Source organism: Camelus dromedarius, chromosome 5 (assembly GCF_036321535.1).
Source record: "Camelus dromedarius isolate mCamDro1 chromosome 5, mCamDro1.pat, whole genome shotgun sequence".
NCBI lineage: Eukaryota > Metazoa > Chordata > Mammalia > Artiodactyla > Camelidae > Camelus > Camelus dromedarius.
The window spans coordinates 74,300,004-74,322,117 of record NC_087440.1 but is presented as its reverse complement, the minus strand read 5'-3'; positions in this window follow the sequence as shown (position 1 = coordinate 74,322,117).

The following is a 22,114-nucleotide window of genomic DNA, read 5'->3' as shown; positions in this document are numbered from 1 at the left end:
AGGCTGGTATACTTGTTGTGACAGGTTGAATCATGACTTCCAGGGATTGTCTCCGAATGGAGGGTTTGCTGGCTAGTTAACTCTTTGTTAGGTCGTAGCCAACCATGGGTCAGGGTGTCATAAAAGTTTGCTGAATTGTACCCTTCTCCTCACATAAGCCTCTATGTCTCACAGGGCAAAGATTTGTAAAGTACTAGAAAAAAGTTTACAAAAGTATAAACTTTAGTCAGAGTACATCTTGTAAAAACTCACTTACTAAGAGAACATGGTGAAATCACCTGCCTTGTTATGCTTTTTTACCTTGCTTTGCTTTCTCATGGAATTAAATCATTGATTGTTAGATTTCCAGGATGGAAACCATCTGGTTATTCAGGTCCATGTACACTGCTTGGATTGTGATCACTTTGAATCCCGTGCAGAGTTTGGCTGGAACTTGTTAATATTTGAGGTTCTAACAGTGTTTATCAAGGTGCGGTGTGCTGGTTATCTGCTTCAGAATTACCTGGCATGATTGTAGAAAGCATAGATCCCCGGGGCTATCCCTACAGATCTACTGAATCAGTGTCTCTGACATAAGGTTTAAAAATGTATGTTTCCATCAAATGTTCCACATGATCCTTATGAATTCTAAATTCTGAGAATTACTAGCTTCTGTTGAAGTTAAGTTTTCTATTTTTAATTATTTTCTAATAGGCTTTAAATAGAATTGGGGGTTAAAATGATCAACTTTAAAAGTAAGGATTTCATGGATCAGCAATATCCGTACGACCCTCTTTTGGCTTGTTGGCTAATGAAGATTATCTTACAGTTAACCCTTAGAAATGTGAGTATATGAATCATGTACACAAAAGTGATTCTTTATAGGATGAAGCTTTATTTTCAGGCATGGTTTACACGGTTTGAAGCGTGTGTATGTGGGTGCATGTGTTTGGGCGTGTGTGCACGTGCGTGTAGAAGAAAGGGGAGTTAATTGGGGGCCTGTTGTGTATGAGGACTTCAGACTCCTCCTTATCCCAGGTCAAATACTTATGGAATACAAGAACCAAGAGGAATTTGTCTTTTTTTTCCCCTTAGTGGAATGATTTTAAGAAATATTTTCTTTTCTCTTTTCTTTTGCAAAAGAATAGATATCCACTATACCTAAGTGCTTCTCATGACTTTTTTTTTTAAATCTATAGTACAGAAATGCAAAACCATCATTTAAAGACCATTGAGGGTGTTTTTAGTCTTCCCAGTTAGAACCCATTTCTTAGTAACATTTATTGAACTGCAATATACAAAGAGAAAATATACAAATTAAGTTTCATCATAACCAGTACTGAGATTAAGAAACAAAACCTCATGGGCATCCCAAAAGTCTCTCTTGTCCTTAATTCTGGTCACTAAACTTTCCTAAGAAAAAATATTTTCCTGATGACTAGAAGTCATTTTATTTCCAGTGAATATCTAATCACTTTTCTGATTTTTTCCCTTAAATATTAGTCTTTCTCCAGATATTGGAATCTTTAATATCTTGATAATCAGTATTACTTCAGTCTGAACCTTTCTGACCACATGCTGACTTTTTAAAAACCCTTTCCTTTCACTAGTTTATAATTCTAGAATTTTTCTTTCACTGAGTGAAATTCTCTAGGTTTAACTTGAATCTTTTCTGTTTACTCCACATTTTGCTTCTAATCTGAAATGAACAAATTAAAATTTCAGGATGGTATTAAGTATGTAGCCAATATTAACTACAGAATACTGAGGGCAATTGTTTGAGCCAAGTTGATTTAAAACAAATGGCTGACTGTTCCATTTTCTCTAGTGGGAAAACTTGGTCAACAAGCAAACCAATTTATTGGATATAAGGGACTTGGTGCAATAGTTTATTGGGACTAGGGATAATTCAATAGGAATCGATATTTGATGTATTTGAGAGTTACAAATAAAAAGAAATATGCAACTATGAGGGACTTCACATGTTTTTCTATTTTAGTCATACATCAAGACTCAGCAAGGGGCAAGCCTATTATTGTCTGCAGGATTGAAAGAAAGGTGTCATGACAATGTGAAAAGAACACTGTACTTGGGGTCTGAAACCTTGTTGTGTGAGCAAAGGCAAGTCATATAACCTCACCAAGAATCAGTTTCCAAATCTGTAAAAAGAGAATAATAAAAATTTTCTTTGCAAAGTTGGGGTGATAGGTAAATAAGAATGTTTAACCTGTTTATAAAGAACTGTGGTTCAGTTCTTCATGCACTAAGGTTTTAAGTTAACTAGTGGTTGTAGTTGAAATTTTTATAAACTATGGTTAATGTGAAGTTTTTCTTAAAAAAAAAAAAAAGGAAATGGCAAGTGCCTGAACACAGTAACTGCTCAATCACTGTGGGCTTCCCCTTTCTTTCAGCATGGCATTTCCAAAGGAATTTAACATGGGCGGTGTCTATTCTAGTGGAAAGTAAGACAATGCCATACTATATCCTTTCCCTTACATTTCTCTATTATTGATTTCTTATTCCAAAACAAATGTATGCTAATTACACACAAATTTGGAAATAGAGATATGCCAGAGGAACTCCCTTAACCTCACACACTCTCAGAGATAGCCACAGTACATGTTGGTTTTTACAGGCATCTCATCTACCGCTGTATCTCCTTAGCATCCTTTGGAATAGTAGGTGTACTCCATATTTAAGGAACTGAAGTTTTTCCAAAAAGAGATAAAAGTAGTTGTAAATTCTTTTTGAATATTAACTATTGGCTTAGAATGGAATCCAGCAGACTTTCTGGTCTACCTGTTACTTTTTCAGTCCTCAAGGACAGATACTTGTCCCTTTAACTTCTCAAATAATTCTGGGAACAGAGATGATTACATCTCTTTTTATAAGAGGGTAGATCTAAAAGTAAATGTTAATAAACTAAAACATTAAAAAAATTCTATTTCATTAGATTTTCACTGCATTTAAAAATTAAAGCAGTTTTCTCTTTCCCTTCCTCCCTTCTTTCCTCCTTTCTTTCTATTTCTTTTTTCTTCCTTTCCTTCCTCCCTCCTTCCTCTTCTTCCTTCTCTCTCTCTCTGTCTTTCTCTCTCTCTCTTTTTTAAGGGAGTACAGCATGGTGGGAAAAATTGAATCCATTCACTCACTCATTTCTCTGCCTTGGGATATAGGTAACTTTGGCCACAGTGAAAAAACAGGGGAAATAATGCCTGCCCTGTTTTCCTCTTATGTGGCGATTGTGGAAATCAATTGTGATAATGTATGTTTTTTATGCAATAAATTGTGATAAGCTTTTTGTATTGCGATAGCAATAATAGGAAAATTAGTATGTATAAAATTAACAGAAGTATTTATGTTGAGCTATACATGAAAACAATGAACAGAGCTGACTTCATTCTCTACTTACGTTATTTTATTTCATAAAGTAGTTCATTTCTAGGTTCTAATCATTCTGCATGAGTGTATGAAGGCAGGGAGCTATACCTAGAAGTACAAGACCTCCCAACTGGCTAGAATTTCTATGGATTACCTGTCACCTTTTTACTGACTTTGAATCTAAAAATTCAGAAAACAGAATTAGAAAAAGGATAATACATTTTCCAGAGCTTTAGAGAACACACACTAAACCCTTCCTTACGGACTTAACGATTAAGAACACTGAATATGGTACTCGACTATAATGCCGGGCAATGAGGTTAAAAGGGCCGTTTACCCTTGTAGTGGTTAAGTTCAGATTGCTGTGCATTTTGAATTCTTAGGGAGATGTTAATGCTGGCAATAAAAGACAATTATATAAATTAAAATTACCCTTGAAAATCCCCTAGGAAGTTTCCACTGTGGAGATCAATGTACAATCTCAAGAACTCCAGAATAGTTTCCTTTTTGGCATTGGAAGGAATAGCTGTTTCTCTGATTGAGCATCTGATAAGGTAATTGGTTCACTATGTGTTACTAGGTTCTAAGGGGGAAAAAATCTGTATTTAAACTCTAAGGCACTTGCTCTGTGTTTATACTTTATGTGAATGTGCTTATTATATCCTCATGCCAATCCTATGAAATGTGAATATTTTATGCTCATTTTACAGGTGGGGAAATGGAGGCTTCAAAAGACTAAATCTCTTACCAAATAATGTGTGAAAGATAACATACAGGAGAGCCTGTGACTGTGATTTAGATGAATACTATGCTATACCAAATTTTTTAGAATCGTATATAAAATAAAAGTAAAATGCTTTTGAGTGAGAGTCCAAAGGTTTTTACTGAATGAATTATTGAAGTTTTAGATATTCGCTTTGAGAGTGAATGTGTACTGGTCATTCGAAGGCATACCTAGCTTCTGCATCTCATCAGCATTCTGCAGAGATGATAACTAAAGTATGAGTTGCCATAGTTTATAAAGATTTGTTTTTGATCATGGAGGCAGCTTGCCCCACTGTATTATAGAGAACACATTGTGACTGAGCAACAAATTAAAATAATTTCATTTTTCATTTCACACCTCTGTACTGTCATTGTCCTCATGAATCTTTCATTGTGTCTCAGGGTTGGGTAATAGAGTTGAGCATTATCAGGGATAGAAGCTTTGCTGGGAAGGATGTCTATAATCAGCTGATGAAATGAATACAGTTGTCTATGCATGATGTAACTCCTCCCATATACACCCCACAGAAAGCCCTGAGTAAGGGAAAACAAACCCACAGCAGCATGTTTACCTTTTATTCATGATTGCACAGTTCTTGGCTTCAATACTCTGGGATGAGAAATGGTGATATGGATATCAAGAGTTAAGGTGAGGCTCTGAGAAACAGGAAACTTTATATAAACCTCTCTCGTAATGATTGTGATCAAATTACTTAATGTTCCTCTGTTCTTTCTAAGAGGAGATTAGCTAGGAAATAATTTTCCAAAGCTTACTTAGAGCAATTAACTCAAATAGTTGCCCAAATGTTTTAGATTTTCGTGACAACTAAACTTGTTGTTCTCTTTTCGTGGCTCTAGATGAGAATTCCTTGCATCTCTCTTAGGATGAGTCTCTGGCTTCTTTTCAGTCATTATTTCTCATCTCCTCTCCTCTCCTCCCTTTCAGCGCCCTCCCTCTTAACTTTCCCCTCCCCGCTCCCATCATATGGCTGCTCCACAGGAAGAATCAGCTTAAACGGATTTGTTAAATTATACATTTTATCTACTTCCTAGGGTCAATTTTATTCTTTCTATTAAGCCCCTGTTGCTACAGAACTTCCTCCATTTTTAATGTATGAGCTGCCATAAAGTACTATACACTTTTTAACTTTTGAGTTTGAAATTGCCCTAATTGCTCTGTTTTGTAAATTTGCATGGGTTGGCAGCTCCATGTTTTATGCTTCTCTTCACTTTCTCCCTTCGCCTTATGCCTAAGAGAATGCTGCTGGTGGCCCACACTCCAGAAACCGTGGCTCAGACCACTCATGAGCTAGGTGACCTTGGCTCTTTCATAACTTATCTACATCTTAGTTTCTTATCTACAAAATGCAACTGATAATAATAACACCCCATGGAGTTGATGTGAGGATTAAGTGAGATGATGCATTTAAGTTCTTGGCATACTATACACGTTAAGGAAATGTTAAGTATTGTTATGATTCACCATCTCAGTTCTTTTGTATTTGAAACATGATCTGTGCTTTGTAGTTCATGATCACTTGGTAACAAATGTAATATGTTATTTTGTCTTAATTTCATTTTTCCCATCCATACCAATGGCTCTTTACTTACATTTTCCTCTTCAAGCTACAACCCTATTTCTCTGCCTTCAATGTTACAGAGCTTTAAGGAGTATCCTGTATTGTCAGCTTTGAGTTCAGAGTTTTAGAGGCCTTCAGATCTGAAAAGATTGTGGTGCCGTTGTCCCTAACATCTACCCATTTATAAATCAAAATAAAGTTGCATTTTTAAAATAACACAAAATCCCGTAATAACTACCTCTAGTTTACAGATGAAAAATGTGAGCTTTAAAAGATGAGATTAAAATAGATTTTTAATTTTATGTTCATAAATTTCTGAATCAATTCACTGTATTTGAACTTTTAACTTTCTTACAGGGGCCACTGTTGAGCTGTTTTTAGTTTCTGTGTTAAGTAATTCAGTCTTGTAAGCCAGTTGCATTTCTTTGAGATACAATCACATATATGTGTGTACACATACTGGTATATGCATATATATAGTTTTAAATACATAGTCATGGCACATTTCAAAGTATATAAAGTCTGGAGAGAAAAGATAAAGACAGCTGTCACATCTGCCATTTGCTAGCAGATTTTTACATAGGTTTCTCAACATATATGAGTCTCCTCTCCTGAAGATTGGGTCATAACAATATTTTCTCATCAGGGTTGCTGTGAAGATTAGGGAAGATTATGCAGGCAACACCAAAGAGAACTTATTATGCACTGCATAACTTCAGTGAATTAAATTTAAAAGTGACATACTTTCTTAGTTTCATTAAACCATTTAGATGTGAAATCAAGGTCCATACTTAATAATTGTTACCTCCCTATCCACTGCTCTTCAGCAACTGGTTCCTGGCTGCTTAGTGAGCACACTGTCTTTTTCTCACCAGTGTGTGAGCTCCAAGAAGAAAGTCTTGTTTCATTTCAAGGGGAGGGACAAGGGGCAGATATGAAAAACAACACCCACTTCATAGACTTGTTGAAAGGTTTAAATGCAATTATTCGTAAAGTACTCACCATACAGACAAATGTGGAAACACTTATTATTAGGAAATGCTTAATAAATGGGGCCATGTTGATTGTTATTGATAAAAATCTTTGGAAGCAGGGTACATTCCAGTTTTTGGCCAACATCAAATTCAAGGTTCAAGATTTGCAGTAAGTGGTGGTGTGAGAGAGGGTGAGGTGAAGACAGAATTAACACAGAAGCAGGCATAGTATACATAGGGAATGGCATTAGTCCACATAATTTTCATGGATGGTGATTCACAGCCAAGCTTTAAAAAAAAAACAAAACAAAACTATACTTTCTTGTTGCCTGCTATGGAGAATGGGTGATGTAAATAAGAAGGTCTTTATTTTTCTGAGAGTCATGGAGTTTAGGTACAATCTGAGGGTAGTTCCTGAGGCAGAGCTGAAATTTTCAGCATTCTAAAGGGGAAAAGTTAGGTCAAGATTCTGTCTTTATTTGCAGTGTGACCTCAATCAACTTCTCTCAAATTTAGGTGTTCTCATCCATAAACCGTCTCCTCACAGAACTGTGAAAGACTCACAGATAAAGGGAACAATGGTGGAGAGCCAACAGTCTGAAAGAATTCAGTAGAATTCAGTACTGCCTATTGAAGCTAAATTTTTTTTCTTGATTTTAATGAAGTAATATTCCTCTGGCTAAATATTTTGTAGAACATGGTTAGTTCTACAATATATCAAAGGAAAGATGTACTTTTTTTCCCTTGAAGTATAGTCAGTTACAATGTGTCAATTTCTGGTGCACCGTACAATGTTCCAGTCAGGCATATACACACATATATTTGTTTTCAAATTCTTTTTCATTAAAGGTTACTGTAAGATACTGAATATAGTTTTCTCTTCCATACAGAAGAATTTTTTAAATCTATTTTTATATACAGTGGCTTAACATTTGCAAATCTCAAACTCCTATAATTTATCCCTTCCCACCCTTGGAAAGGTGTACTTTGATATATGTTTGTTTATTCTATTTCATAAGAAATTAATTATAATAGTCAATTAAGTCTTCAGATATTCTGATCTTTTATTTTAGCTGTGAATAATCTGGTAAGTTTGTGTAAGATTCAGATATTCATAGTAGCAGGTAGTATTGCCTACCTATGTATGGGACTCAATTTTTTAAAATTATGATACTAAGTTACCAAGGTTAAACAATTTGTCAGTTTCTTTTGGCACAACCTTTCAGATACTGGTAAATTGAACATTTCCAGAACCAATTATATACATCACAAATAGCAATAGAAATATGCTACATTTGCAAATACACTCTTATCTTTAGATTTTTATTATTCGATTAGCACCTTAGCTTAAGGTATAGTTCAAGTACTAAAGGGAGGACTACTGAATCGTTTATTAGACAAAGAACATGAAATCACTCACTCTCCTGAGTGAGCTTCAAATTTCAAGTGCATCTGGAGCTAGGAAATGCCAACTAATTTGAAAAGGAAATAGTCACAATCTCATTGCCAATATTTTCTGTCTTAATAAAACTAAGAAGTATGAATAACATTTTTCCTTTAGCTGTTTCTGGGCAAAAATTTATTTACCTTCTATAAATCTTTCCTACATACCAAAAATAGTCACACTTCAGAAATACAATAGATAATAATGGCTGTTTTGTAGAAATGTCTTCATTGAAGAAAATGATCACTCTAATATTTAAACATTTATGGAATAACTAAGGTGGTTACAAGGGAAGTTACTTTCAAGTTTCTTGATTCATGGTACTCGTTTAGCTGTGGGAATATCTTTTTAAGTTTGTGTTCTTATTAAAAGGGATAATCAAAGGCTAAATATAACTAGAGATCCTCTGGGCAACCAATATACAATCATTTAGTAAAAGAGAAATTAGAAGGCTTATACAATAAAGCATTTTTTTTTCCGAGTAGAATTTAAAAATTAACAGGGACCAGATGCTAATTAATAGAATGCATTACTAAGGGTGGATTGCCTGATCCAGTACTTTAACAAGCATATTTATTCATCTTGAAAGCCAAGGCAAAATGCTTTTGAAACTAGGTCAAAGGGAGAAGTGGTTTTTCTTAGACTATTGTATGATCTAATGTTGCTTAACTTCTATATTGTAGAGTAAGAGACCACAACAAAGATATTATGTGATTTGTTTACATTTCAAAGAAACACATAAAAGACTTTCATTCTGCAGAGTTGAGAATTTATGTGATTCCTTTATAGTTGATTCCAGGACATTTTTTTAAAGAACTTTAATGACAATAGGTTTTCTGGTTTTTTTCAGGTCTTACACTAAGCAATGTTTGATGTATAAAATTAGAATGATCACAAACATTATCAATTTTTATTTAATCAAATATGTAAAATCTTTGCTATAACTTTTTAGTTTTGTGATTTTGGTTTGTCATGTATGAACTTGTATATTCCTATGACTTCAGTGCTATATTGATATATAATAATTTTAAGAGTTAGGCTGCAATGGGCTAGTTGATATAAAATTACATTTGTAGACATTAAATTGAACATCTATGAATTTAATTTTTTTTGTTAATACCTTTTTTTTGTGTATATATATATATTTTATTGACATATAGTCAGTTTACAATGTTGTGTCAATTTCTGGTGTATAGCATAATGCTTCAGTCATACATGAACATAAATATATTCGTTTTCATATTTTTTTCACCTTAAGTTACTACAAGATATTGAACATAGTTCCCTGTGCTATACAGTATGAACTTGTTGTTTATTTTATATACATTATTTAGTATTTGCAAATCTTGAACTCCCAATTTATCCCTTCCTAGCCCCTTCACCTCTCTGGTAACCACAAGTTTGTCTTCTATGTCTGTGAGTCTCTTTCTGTTTAATAAATAGGTTCATTTGTCTTTTTTTTTTTTTAGATTCCGCATATAAGTGATATCATATGGTATTTTTCTTTCTCTTTCTGGCTTAGTTCACTTTGAATGACAATCTCCAGTTTCATCCATGTTGCTGCAAATGGCATTATTTTATTATTTTTATGGCTGAGTAGTATTCCATTGTATAAATATACCACAAATTCTTTATCCAATCATCTGCTGATAGACATTTAAATTTTTTAGTTTTTGTATTTTGGGGCCAATATATTTTTTTATATCTTTAGTATTTTTGTAGTTCTTAAATCTTGCTCCCATAGATAAAAACATTTTAAAAAAATCCCAGGTTATTTCCTTCTGTCCCTCCTATGTGTCACAATTGATTGTTTTACTACCTAACATGTTTGTTATTGCTGACAACTGCTTATAAAGTGCAACCATATTTTTAACTTTTCATCAAATGTGAAGTAATTATACAGCCTTTTATTGCATAATTAATCATAATAGTTTGTACCTAATGAAAGGTATTCAAGATTTAACCTCTTACAGTTTCAATGTACTTCCCTATCAGAATCCCAGCTGGCTTTCTGGGAGACATTGACAAACAGATTCTAAAATTCACATGGAACTGCATAGACTAGCCAAAACAATCTTGAAAAAGAAGAACAAAGTTGGAAGACTCACACTTCCCCATTTCAAAACCTACTACAGAGCTATAGGTAATCAACACATTGTGGTATCGGCATGAGGATAAACATATAGATTGGTGGAACAGAATTAAGAATCTAGAAATAAACCCTAGCATTTTGGTCAATTCATTTCTGACAAAGGGACCAAGTCAATTCAGTAGAGGCAAGAATGGTTTTTTTTCAACAAAAGGTGTTGGGATAACTAAATATTCATATGCATAAGGATGGATTTAGACTTCTACCTAATATGATGTACAAAAAATGAACTCAAGGTAGATTCTAGACTTAAAACTAGTAAGTTCTTAGAAGAAAGCAGTAGTGATTCTCTGTGATGTTGGGTGATTTCTTAGGAATGACATCAAAACATAATAAAAGAGAAGATTGGTAAGTTACACTTCATGAAAATTAAAGACTTTGGTGCTTCAAAGGACACCATGAAGAAGGTGAAAAGATAACCCACAGAATGGGAGAAAATATTTGCAATCATATATCTGCTTAGGCAGTTTAATCTAGAACACTTACAACTCAGTAAGACAAACAACCTAATTAAAAAATGGACAAGGGGTTTGAACAGGCAGTTCCCTAAAGAAGATACAAGAATGTTGAATAAGCACTTAAAAAGATGCTCAAAATTGTTTGTTATTAGGGAAATGCAAATCAGAACCACAATGAGATACCTCTATACCTATGGAATGGCTTTAATAAAAAAGAGAGAAAATAACAATTGTTAGTAAAGATGTGAGAAATTGGAACTCTCACACATTGCTGGTGGGATTGTAAGTTACAATTACTCTGGAAAACAGTTTAGCAGTTCCCCAAGAGGTTAAGGATAGATTTACCATATGACTCAGCTGATTCTCAGAATCAGAGAAATGAAAACGTATGTTCACACAGAAATGTTTATACAAATATTCATAGCAGCATTACTTACTAATAGCCAAAAAATTTGAAACAATCCAAATACCCACCAGTTGATAAATGGAAAAACAAATGTGATAGCCATACAATGGAGTGTTATTCCATTATAAAGAGCAATGAAGCACTGCTACATGCTGTAACATTGAAGAACCTCAAAAACGGTACGCTAATTTAAAGAAGCCAGTCAAAGAAGATCACATGTGCTAGGATTCTGCTTATATGAAATGCTTAGAATAAGCTAATCCACAGAGACAGAAAGTAGATCAGTAGTTGCCTATGAATGGGAGAAGGGCTGAGGGAGGAAATGGGAGTGACTGCTAAATGGGGATTAAGTTTCTTTATGGAGTGACGAAAGTGTTCGAAAGTAAGAGCATGATGATAGTTGTACAACTCTTAAATATACTGAAATCCATTGTATGCTTTAAATGAATGAGCTTTATGGTATGTAAATTAAATATCAGTAAAGTTGCTTAAAAAATGAGGTAACCTCCAAAATGTGATAAACTAAGCGGCATAGGAATACGTCTTATAATAGTTACTTATAACACTTTTAAAAGCTGTGCTTCTATTTCCTCTAGAAATAGTCCGACCATATCCATTTCATGTACTCATGTCTGTTTATCTGTGTTTACCTGTCCTTCCTGTCTCTATCTGTATCTCTATATATTTCAGTTTATAAAATTAAAGCACTATAGTAAGATACATTTTAAAATCTGGGTAATACAGCACTGTCTTCCCATGCTTTAATAAATATCACTTTAGGTTATTTTAGTTTAATGTGCACTGAGCTAATAAAACCACTTTGATGCTTATGCTTGATATTAGCAGATGCACTTGGCAGTTATGGATCATAGCTAATACTAAACAGCCTCAGATGAGTTGTCTCTTTCTCAGTCTTGCCATTCTTATTAAAGTCCAAGAAAATTCTGACTAATTTAGGAAATAGGCTGAAAGACACTAGAATTACCTGGGGGAAGACAGCTCGTTGAGAATCTTTTAGTATTTGAAGTATAGGGACCAGTTTGTACCTCCATATACTCTGAGAAATATTCTTGAAGACCAGAAAGAATAATTTCGTTACTGTCTCAGGAGGAAACTTCTAAGAGCAGGGATTTCAAACACCTAAACGACTTACAAAATGTAAGCCTGGCATTTTTTTTTCTCATCCATAGGGAAAAAATCAATTTACAGGAGCCACCTTGGGCATAATGGCTTAGAGACAGATTACTTCCTTAAGTAGGCCAATCAAGCATTTTATTTTTCCTGGTAAATCTGTAGTTCCAGTTGGGAAGGTTCAGTATGGACCAAATATTTATATTAGTTTTGATGTGTTTTACATCAGTCATTCATGATTAAGAACAACTTCTAGTGACAAAGATCAGTTGAATTGACAACCCAGGCTAGCTTTGGACAAAATTAGGTAGTTGATGGAGCTGTTCTTTGGTAGGCTCTTTCTTTTCCTTTTTCTTTCTTGAATTATATGTCTTCCTGGTAGGCAGCATGGTGTAGTAAAAAAAGCTTTAGGCCTGAAAATGAAATCCAGTTCCCCACATCCGTGCAAGTGGTTCATCTGGTCCCAGCTGCTGAACCCGTCTGAGTGTCTCTTTCCTCATATTCAAGAGGAGGATTATCAGTCCTAGTTTATGGAGCTGATATGAGCATTAAATGACACAGTGTCATATTGTGCATAAGAAGCAAAAAAAGCAACAAAATGTTTCCTTTCTCTTCCTCTCAAGGTCTCCTGTCACAAAAGATAGCAGTAAATTTAAACCATTTTAAGACGTTACTGTCTTACTAAGTTACTGTTTATTAGGAACATTTGAGTTTAGCCTGTAGAATTTTAAACAGCATCAGAGGTATGGAAGGGAGACATTTGAGGACACAAAGAACACTGTGCGTTCTCTTAAATAATATTGTGGACGAGATCATGCACATCATTTATTGATTCTGGCCAGTTTGCTCATGTGGTTATACAGGTTATCAGCTAGCTGGCCAAGGATGTTTGGCTTGATGGCTTTGATGTAATGAGGATTTATGAGACATTTCAAAATGATGACATACAATGAAATATTATTCAGCCTTATAAAGGGATAAAATTCTGACACTTGCTAATGGATGAACCTTGAAAATGTTATGCTAAGGGAAATAAGTCAGACATAAAAAGATAAATATGGTATTCTACTTATACAAGATACCTGCAATAGTCAGATTCATAGAGACAGAGAATAGAATAGTTGTTACAAGAGGCTGGAGGAAGGAGGAATGGGGAGTTGTTCAATGGGTATAGAGTTTCAGTTTGCAATGATGAAAAAGCTCTAGAGATGAATAGGGGTGAAGTTACACAATAATGTGAATGTACTTAGTGCTGCTGGCTGAACTATACACTTACAATGTTTAAAATCTTATATTTTATATTATGTATATATGCCACAATAACAAAGGTAAACTGTTGAATACAGAATAAGTGATATAATATAAACAGTAGAAGGTGCATAGATTCAAGGGCTTGAGAACACAATTCACAGATTGAGAGAAAATATTTGTAAAAGACATGTCTGATAAAGGACTATTACCCACAATATACAAAGAACCCTTAAAACTCAACAATAAGAAAATGAACAACTTGATTAAAAAATGGGTCAAAGACCTGAACAAATACCTCACTAAAAAAGGATAAACAGATAATAATAGTCTTTGAGAATCTGTTCCACGTCATTATGTCATTAGGGGCATGCAAATTAGAACAAAGGTGAGATATCACTAGACACCTATTAGAACGGCCACAATCCGGAATTCAGATATCAAAAGCTGGACAGAACTCTCATTCATTGCTGGTGGGTATACAAAATGGTACCGCCACTTTGGAAGACAGTTTGGCTGTTTCTTACAAAAGTAAACATACTTCTAACATATGATCCAGCAATCATGCTCCTTGGTATTTACTCAAAGGAGTTGAAACTTAGGTCTACACAAAATCCTGGATACAGACGTTTATAGCAGTTTTGTTCGTAATTGCCAACATTTGGAAGCAACCAAGACATCCTTCAGTAGGTGGGTAGATAAATAAAGTGGTACATCCAGATAATGAAATTTTATTCAGCAGTAAAAAGAAATAAGCTATTAACCTGTAAAAAAATGAGGAAAACTTAAAAGCATATTACTAAATGAAAGAAGGCAATCTGAAAAGGCTACCTACTATGTGATTTTAACTCTATGAAATTCTAGAAAAAAACATAATTATGGAGACTTAAAAAGATTAGTGATAACCAGTGGTTTGGGGGGGAGAAATGAACAGGCAGAGCAGTGAGGATTTTTAAGGCAGTGAAACTATTTTGTAGATATTGTAATGGTGAATATTTGCCATTATACATTTGTCAAAACTCATAGGAAGAACCAAGTGTGAACCCTGTTGTAAACGATGGACTTTGGATGATAATGATGGGTAGGTTGATCAAGTATAACAAATGTACTACTCTGGTGGAGGATATTAATAATAGGGGAAGTTATGCATATATGGAGTTTGTGTATGGGAAATCACTGTACTTTCCCCTCAATTTTTCTGTAAGTCTAAAATTGTTCTAAAAATAGTCTATTTTTAAAAAGTGCACAAAAGGTGGATTTTCACAAACTGAAGTCATTTTATAACAACACTCAGGTCAAGAAATAGAAATACCAGAACACCCCCGCCCTCCTGCCCCGACCCTGTGTAACTCTCATGATCCATTATCGCCTTGCCATAAGTAACCACTATCCTGGCTTCTGAAAACATAGATTAGATTTTCCTGTATTTTTTTTTTGACTTGATAAAATTGGAATAATAAGGTATATATTCTTTTGTATCTGGCTTCTTTCACTTGTCCATTTTGTTTGTGAGAGTCATTAATATTTTTGTCTGTAACTGTAGATTGTTCATTTGTATTGTTGTATACTATTTCATTGTGTGAATATCCTTAATTTATATATCCACTCCACTGCTGAGGGGCATTTGAGGACTATCCTGTTTTGAGCAATTATGAAACATGCTTCTATGAATGTAGTGCATTGTGCATTTTTTTTTTTTTTTTTTTTTTGGTGAGCAGATGGATGCATTTCTTTTGAGTTTATACCTGGGAGTAGAATTGCTAAGCCATAGGGTTTGCATATATTCAACTAGGTAGATACGGTCAAGCAGTTTTCCAAAGGAGTTGTACCAGTTTACATACCACCAGCAGTGCATGTGTGTTGCGTTAGCTCTGTGTCTTCACTAGCCTCACCAATTTTTTCCTTTTTTAAAAATTTTAGCTATTCTGGCATATCAGCTTATAGCATTTTTGAAATGACTTCTTAATTGCCTCTATCACACATACCTAGGTATCTCTGCTTTTGGTTAGGTTAATACTCAAATTTTTTTAAAAATCCCTTTTTTTTAAACATTACATCTAAATTCTTATTTCAATGATTTATTCATAAATAAAACAGTGGATTTTTGGTCTGGGTTCCACTTTTGTTTTCCTGGCAGACACTTCAAAAGATAACTGTTAGCATCAAGATTCCAATGTCCTGATATGAATAAATTAACTATTGTCTGCAAAGTTAAAAGTCTAGCTTAATGCTTTTGAAATATTTTGACAACTCTTTTACTGATGTAAGTAATTTAGATGGCCTGCTTTTATGGAGAAGGAAAATCAAAACAGTTTGAAATCTCAAATGGGTAAAATTATTGATATATGCTAATAAAAGTTAATTATTTATCAACTAGTATCCAGGATATGTAGAAAAATTAGGCTGTTGACTGGCAGCTAAATATAAATGACATAAAATCTTACTGATTCAGATTAATTGAGACAGTCATATAATTTCAGTTATATAAAAATTTTGGTTTTTTAAAATTTTTATTTTTGGGGGGAGAGGAGAAATTAGGTTTATTTATTTATTTAAATGGAAGTACTGGGGTTTGAACCCAGGACCTTGTGCATGTTAATCACACACTCTACCATTGAGCTATAGGCTCCCCAACAAAGTTTAGTTTTATATATTGCAAATATATGCTATAAAATTGGTAACTAAAGTGTTTCAGAGGTCATTTAGGAATTTGCTGAATTCCTAAAAAGTGAATGGATAAGAATTTATAATACATTACCTGATTAAGGATTGATAACAATAATGTAATAAAATTCATGTTGTCAGTTAAACATAAACTTTGCAGTACCATATATATTAGTGATTTGATTGATACATAATTACTCCTTTTTTTAACCTTTCTCTGATGTATCACAAATTCAAAATGAGTAGATTATGAATTAACTAATAAAGTGTTTCTGTAACACTTTAATCTTCAGGGATTCCCAAAATTAAAATTACATGCATCCAAACAGAGCGATTATTTGCATATCAAATCATTTATATGGGTTGATAACATGTGCATATAAGTTTCCAAATCAATTAGCCATCATTATGCCTTGCTATAACTTCCAAACAGCATTATACTATTAATAATGTGTTTCTAGATGTTCAATCATGTTACAGAATATATTCGTAGTTCTGTCAGTCTTGTGTCTATCCTCAGCTGTCACTCAAGGTGCAGGCAGCTGAATGGTTGAAAACATTTTCAAATTCACTTTAGAGTTCAGCCCCAGGTCCACACCACTCTAGGATGGCTGAATCTCTGTGATTTTGAAACAAGGACCATCATGAGTCTTCTTATTTAGCTATCCTGGAGGGGCATATAAGGATGTCCTTGAGGTATTTAATTAGATGGAATCATCCCTATCCTAGGGTTTTTGGGGGTTTGCCCAGGGTTTATAATACTTAGTTGCTACTTTGAAAGGCTTCTGTGCCAGTTGAAAAATTATACTTTATAGTTTTCAAATGAGCAAGGAGAGTTCCAACACCATTTCCTTCACCACAAAACTGCCAGAAGTGTTCTTCAGTTGTTATTTTCATTTGTTGTTGTAGTAAGGTCATTTTTATTGTTTACTGTGATTTTGGGGAAACTGCAGTCCCATCCCTAACTTGATTCTAGGAAACCCTTTCTTACTTTTTTATTTCATTTTCTGTTAAATTTCTGACTGCCCTATATCACCCGTTGGCTTACATTAGATTTGGATAATGTCAGTTATCTTCCTGGTACACACTGGTATGCTAGAATATACTCTTCTAGTTTTTGTCTGTTTTGTTCACTGCTCCATCCCCAGTGTCTAGAATAATGCTGGGCACACGGTAGTTCCCAGTAAAATTTTCTTGGACTAATGAGTGATAAATGGCAATTTTAGCTTCAGGTAAATGGTAGCAATTTAAAAAATTAGAATTGAAATTGTAACTTAAATCCATTTTTTTTTTTAGATATCATTGGTAGAAGAATACATTTATCTTATGTAAAACTTTCAGATGTTCAAAGAAGGTGAACATCAGGAACTCCTCTCCTCTTTTGTTATAGGAAGTTGCAGAAAGTTGCCTAGTTTTTCTTAGTTCCTTTACTGCCAAAATCTTTGAAAAGACAAGTTGTCTTTTCTTCTTTGCTGATAGGCCAGCCTCCTTACCTGCTCCTCCTCCCATTGCAGTCTGGCTTCTCCGCTGTCATTTTCCTGGAGTTCCTCTCACTAATGTCACCAAAGATCCAGTGGTCTCTTCCAAGACTCCCCCCACATTTGACTCTTCTGGTGGTTTGATCCTCATAGCTTATTCGTTTCTGTGAAACTCTTTCCTTGGCTTCGGTTTCTCCCTTTCTTCTGGTTCTCCTCCTAAATTACTGCTTATTTATGGGCTCCCTTTCTGACTTCTTTCTGCTTACTCTTGCAGGGAGACTAGGTCTTCCTCTGCCCCACTTCTCTTCTTACTATGTATCTTTCCTTCTGTGAGTCCATTCATTTTCTTGACTACACCCTTCTTCTCCTTGCTGTTCACTTTCTAGTCTAAATCACTAGCTCTAACCTCACTCTTGAGTCTCATACCTTTATGCTCAAAAACTTTCTACACTTCTGTACCTCTGTCTACCTCAGAGTGAACATATTCAAGTTCAGCTTATTCAAAATTTAAGTTAATGCCAATTCCTAAAATTTGTACCATCTCCTGTCTTCCTTAATTTAGGTAATAGCATTACCATCTTCTCAGATACTCAAGCAAGAAGAGTAATGTTTATTCTTGACTTCTTTCTTCCACACATCCAGCCAGGCACTTAATCCTATAAATTCTAAAATAAAGTTGATTTTCATTATTCACAGTAATATGTTCTATGGTCACTTTGACAATAAATTAACAAATATGGACTCATTGCCCATAGGGGAAATAAAGGATTAGGTACCTGTGAGGCTCTCTCAAAAATATTGAGACTCACAATATTTTTGTTAACTGATAAACACATAACCTTATTTTGTGTGTTTTTGTTTAAGGACACCTTACTTAAGATATATTATTGATTCACGGACACTGAGCTCATAGTCAACAAATAGCACTGTAACTCATGCCTGGATGAAATTATCTAACATACGTGTTTTCTCCATAAGGCATATCACAACCTTCTTGCACTTAGGAACACTAAATAACATTATGCTTGGGGGGCATTTAAACAGTGAAATCATACACTCACACAAAAGCACAAAGATATGAAAAACGTGGCACTAAATGGACCATAAGAAAGACACTTGTTTTCAGTATGAAAAACCGAAACAGGAAAACAGAGCATTACCTTGTTTGACCTCAGCTGGGAATATATACACACACTGGGCGACTCAAATTTTCACCACCCTTTGTGTCTGTGAGTGACTACAAAAGGGATATGGCATTGATTTGGGGGTTACAAAATTTTTTTAACGAGTGGATATTTTTGCAAATGCAGACTTTGTGAGAATTTAGGATCAACTGTCCGTCTGAATCCCACTTCTTCATTTCCATTGTTTACTTCAAAATCTTAACAATTTCTTCTCTTGTTACCCTAAACAATCCTGTTAGCAAAAAAATCATTGGTAATTGACCCACACCAACTAAATACAAGTCCCAATGGCTCAGAGTGCATTTCAAAATGGCTGTCATCTTGTTCCCATTCCACAGGAAACATGATATAATCACGAAGAGAGGTCACACTAGGAGTAAATGCCAGCAAATGCTTCTGTGTTCTAGTTGCTTTAATTTTAGTGCACATCCTCATTATTAACACATCTTCATTACTCTTATATTTTACATTCTCTGATACCAATAGTTTTGGCTATTTGCTGTTTACTCCCAAATGTCCTATTATTTTAAATACAAAATCAATCCCTTATGTTTTTTATAATAAATTAAATACTCTGTACAGTATTTTTATATCTTAATTTCATTAGAGCACATGCCATAAAAAAGGAAATCTCAAAAACTTATCTGGATAAAAACCACTTATTTATAATAAAATATATTTTTAGAATATTGTTAGTCTACTTGTTACACAGGTTTGTAAGAAGAGAAATTGGTTAAAAAAAGACATTGTATGTGTTGTTTTAAAAAAAATTTAAGAAATAGCTTCAATTCAGTAAAATCTAGTTTGGAAAGATGCTAGACATTTTGGAAGCAGAATTCACAAAGCTTAATGATATAGGTGGAGAAGGAGGGATTAAGGGGTTGAATACATACAGGATATATTAGGGTTCTCCTGAGAAACAGAACCAATAGGACAAATGGACGGATAGATGAATGGATAGGTGGGTGGGTGGGTGGATGGATGGGTGGATAGATAGATAGATAGATAGATAGATAGATAGATAGATAGATAGATAGATAGATAGATAGATAGAACTACCTCATGTGATTATGAAGGCAGGAAGTCCCCAGTCTGCAGTTGGCAAGCTTGAGACCCAGGAGAGGCAATGTATAATTCGATTCTGACTCCAAAAGCTAGAGAAGCAGGAGAGACAATGGTACATATTCCAGTCCAAATGTTGGCAAGCTTGAGACTCAAGAAGAGCTGATACTTCAGGTTGGAAACGACCAATGTCTAACTTAAGCAGTCAGTCAGGAGTCAGTAGGCTTATTTAGCCTTTTTGTTCTATTGAGGTCTTCAGTTGATTGGTTTAGGTCCACCCATATTAGGGATAGTATTTGCTTTACTCAGTCTACTGAGTCAATTTTGTTTTTAACCCTAACCCTAACCCTATCCCTACTGATTGAAATGTTCATTTTATGCAGATACAACCTCACAGCCACACAGAATAATGTCTGGCCAAATGTCTGGGCACCTTGTAGCCCAGTCAATTTGGCACATACAATTACCCATCACACAGGATTCCTTCATTTAACAAGTATTCACTCAGTGTGTTAAATCTTTGTCAACATCCCTGTATTAACTAAAATTTCATCTTTCAACAAAGAATTTTAAAACTAAAGTCATCTTAGAAATTGTATACATCTGAATCATTTCTACGGGTAAGAAAGTAAGGCCCACAGATATACATATAATTCTGGACTATCATGATCTGTTATAAACTGTTAATAAAAGTATATGGCCAATAAAAAATCTCTCATAAATTGACCAGAGTTCAATTGCTTATTTGTTCATTCATCTATTTGCTCAAGAAACATCTAATGTTAGGTGAACGAGGATCAGATCCTGGTACTAATGTTATTTTATAGTTAGTTTCTCTGGGGGAAAATCATAAAACAGAAAGTGATAATATCAAGAACAGTTCAGGGAAATAGTTTGTAAATGATAGTGTAAAAAATCTGACTTTATTTTTCCTTGGTAAGTAATAACATTTGAAATCATGGATGTCCTTTGCTGTGATCCACCTTTACATTCTAGAAAACTCATTTATATGCTGATGAATTTAATACATTTTGCCCTCATTTTTAGATGAACATCATTGAGTTACTTGGGTGTTAGCAAGAAAAATTAAACTTCTGAAGTGCTTCATTCGGGAATAGAAATTGGGTGTTTTATTGTATTTCTCTCTAATGGATGAAAAACTAGAAAGGATGCATTTTTATCTATGAGAATCTTGTTTTTTATATCTAAAATGTGTTTTACTATTGCTTGAAAGCTATCATAAAGCTTTTATCTCTCCCTGCATTCATAAATGCTTGTGTGTATGTATCTGTAACAAGACAAACACCACACAAGACTTATGTATGTATGTGTATCGATTAACTTTTTTTCCTTCTGGGATTGAGATTCACAATCTAATACTGAGGAGGAGGAGTAAAATTGTGCAACATAATGGAAAGACTATTTGCTTTCGACCTCTACCTTTCCAGTAAAATTATGTTGCTGTTGGTATCAGAGTATGTAAAATATGAGTAATGAAGATGTGTTAATAATGAGGATGTGTTCTAGAACTGTAGCTTCCTCTTTCCAGTAGCATTATTAATCAAGCAGACAATGTGCTAGATATTAGGGAAATAAGGATAAAAAATATATAGTTCTTTTCCTGATTCTCATGGAAGAGAAACATATGCATTATATTATAGGGAAGCAGCTGGAGTTGGTTTCTTCCACTGTTAAATGGGATAATAATAATAATAGTAGGTATTTCATACGTTATCAGTTTTAGATTAAATGGTATTGTATTAGATTTTGCCCCATATCTCAGTGGCTTTCTAAAACCAACATGCTTCTTTCTCTTCTCACGTGAGGGCTGCATATTATCTGTGATTTTGCTGGACTTGATTGTTCTTTGTTGGGCTCTATGAGTCTTCTCATTCTGAGAGTCTTGTTAAGGGTGCATGTTTGAACATCCTGTTCTTGTGGTGAAGACATGAGTAACAGAGCCAGAGCCAGACTATATGTAGGCATGTAAAACTTCTGCTCAGAAATAGGGCACATCTGGTTTACCCACATTTTGTTGGCCAAATCAAGACACATGGCCAAGCCCCAGATCGACAGATAAGGAAGAATACTTTCCCTTCTAGGAGCATGGCACAAATGAGAGGCATATTTAAGAACAAATAATACAACCTAGCCCAAGATGTAATACGTGTAAATAACACGTTAAAGCATTTATCACATCTGGCACACAGTATG